Consider the following 3,114-nt stretch of genomic DNA (forward strand, 5'->3'; position numbering starts at 1 on the left):
AATCGAAAGACTTGCACCAGGCGCAATGCCTGCTCTGTAACATCCTCCCACGCATGCCACAAGATTGGTAATTAGTTCTTGCGGTAAGGCGTTCCATCCTTCCACCAATGCTGTTAAAAACTGGTCGTTGGTGCTTGTGGACGTGCCGCAGTACGTCTCTTCAACGCGTACCCCAAATGCCCAATGGGATTTAAGTCGGGGGGAACCTGCAGGCCAGTCCCTTCGCCGAATATTCTCCCGTCCCAAGAACTGTTCGGTGCGGTCATTGTCATCTATAAAAAGGTGTTCAGCGCCGAATGCACCTCCAAAAGACGCACTTTGGGGAGGAGTATAGTGTCACGATAACTCTGAATGGTGAGTGTTCTGTGGTGAAAGATTTGGAGGTCAGTGTGAATGGTGAGCTGTGTTGAAAGATATGAAGGTCAGTGATATGTCTTGCGAAAAGTTTTGCACACCACTGTAATATACGAGGGAAAATCAAAAAGTAAAGGCAGTTTTTAAACAATGAAACGTTTTACTGGGAAAACAACATTGGAAGTGGCGTAATTTTTGTGCATCTTCAGCCTCAAATCACTTGGGTCATCTCTTGACACTCTTCCTAACTCCATCTTGGAAGATGTTTGTGGCGTCGTGCTCATATACCCTGGCACCATCTCCACAACATTCTCATCAGGCGAAAACAATGATTCAAGCAGATTCATCGGATGAAGAAGGCCAAAATAATGTGGACCCAGGACGGCAGCTCTCGAACAAAAATTTTAATGCACTGGGTTAATTTCCCTTCTGTATGATCGCCGGGGTTATCAGGAATCAACATCTCTCTCCAAAGCTTCCCTATCCTCTTCGTTTTGATTTTGAGTTTCAGATTTCACAGTAGCTCACAGTAGCTGTCTTGAAGTTGTCGCAGTCTGCAGATCCCATATACGAAACCTACTGCTATTTATTAGAGAACTGGACTCGTTATTGAGCTACCCTTCGGGCAAGAAGAAACAATAGTTTGTGGGAGTTCGGTGCAAATTTGTTAAATTATTCTGAAGGAATTTGGCTATTTCAGTCTGGTTTCAAGAGTGTCTTTTCCAACTCGTGTGCAGCAAGAGTGCAGGAACCGCATTGGTAACATTTTTACAGACAGTAGTGAGACTGAAACAACTAATGTGTACCCCCAATTGTTAACGAATTATCGAAGCGCGATGTGTCACAAATTGAAATAAACAATACATCACCTTACAGCTGTGAGGCACGCTCGTAATAAGCGGTGATGCCACCTAATGCTGTCAGTACATAGTATTTTAAGAATATGTTAAAAGAGATTGTATGGGATGAGGTGTATAAGAAAAGAATCTCAGTGCGACCTTCAATGCAATTCATACTGAATTTGGATCAATATTTGAAACTAGCTATTCTAAAAAGGTTCTCAGAAATTCTAATAAAAAAAAAGGAAAAGTAAACCATGAATTATTAAAGAGATTAAAACATGATGTAAGAGGAAAAGGGAAATTATACTCCAGAACAAGTCAAGATCCAAAGTTACTTGTATTCTACAAAAAATACTATAAATTTTAAGGAAAGTAACTGAAATCTCCAGAAATACGCCCGTCATGATTGAGATTAATAGTGCAGATAATAAGATCAAAACTAAATGGGATACTGTGAATTGGGAGACGGGACAATCAGTGCAGAAGATACTGTGACAGTTAAACTTAACCGCAGCGTTGTGACTGCTAATTCCAAAGTTTCGAGTATTTTTAGTAAACACTTTCCAAATGTAACAGCAAAAATAGGACTAAATGGCTCAGTTCAACAAGGAAGAGAATATATTTAAAATGTGATTCCGCACAAATTTTAAGAACATCGAAGTAGCACAAAATCCTTCACTGGAATTAATATAAATATGAAAATTCTAAAAAACAGAATTCCGAAAACTTCTTCTAACTTAATAGTAATGTGCTTAGTGAGGTATGCTATACATCACTCGCATAGGGAATTTTGCCAGATAGATTAATATACACTTTTCTTAAACCTCTTTATATGAAGGGTGGCAAGGAAGACGTAATTGCCGTTGAATTTCCTTGCTGATGAATTTTTGTAAATATTCGGGAAAGTAATAAACTCAAGAACAGTTTCACATTTACGTAGAAACAATTAGCACATCACAGTTTATACTCCAGAAAGGTTTCGCGACTGAAAATGCTATTTATACATTCACTCACCAAATATTACAAGCCTTAAATAATAAGATATCGTCAGCTGGTATTTTCGTAATCTGTCGAAGACGTTTAATTACGTAAATCACGTTACTCTCTAGAAAAGCTAAGTTTTATGGAAGTTGTGGTTTTACAACCAACTGGTTTGAATCATACTTAAGAAACAGAATGTACTTGTGGTGAATAATTCAAACAATTTTAGCGACTGGGGAGAAATCACAAAGGAGATTTCACAGGGTTCAATTTTTGTCCACTCACATTCCTTACATTTGTGAAGGATCTTCCACCTAACAGTCGTCAAGCAGAACTGATACTTTCGCAGATGATACGTTATAATAAATCCCCTTAGAGAATAAGCATCAGGAGAAACTGTTAAGAATTTTGTAAGGAATTATTAAGTGATTCCCTAAAAATGAACTCTCCCTAAATTTTGAGGAAACACACTGTATTCAGTTCTTTACAACAGAGGAGAGTTACACCTACACCATATGTAGCGCATTAACAGGTGTCATTGAGTACGGTAAAATTCTTCAAATTTTTGGGTTTACGTATTGATGAAAACTTGCACTGGAAGAGGAACTTTAATGACCTCCGCTCTTCGCATAATTTTTGCTTTTGAAGACAAACGAATCAATCTCCTAACATACTTTCTATATTTCTCTAATGGGATTTATTATTATTACGTTTTATGAAATAATTTTCTGGGGTAACAAATCACTTACAAATAAAGTATTATCTGCTCAAAAGCCGCGCGGGATTAGCCGAACGGTCTATGGCGCTACAGTCATGGACTAACAAGCAGGAAGAATAATGTGTGGCGTTCATCCGCCGTCATCTTCGGAGTTGGATGTTTTAACTATATCTTCACTCTATATATACGCTAATGAAATCCATCACTGTTTGAGAAGAA

The sequence above is a fragment of the Schistocerca americana genome, chromosome 4 (assembly GCF_021461395.2).
Source record: "Schistocerca americana isolate TAMUIC-IGC-003095 chromosome 4, iqSchAmer2.1, whole genome shotgun sequence".
In the NCBI taxonomy this organism is placed as follows: domain Eukaryota; kingdom Metazoa; phylum Arthropoda; class Insecta; order Orthoptera; family Acrididae; genus Schistocerca; species Schistocerca americana.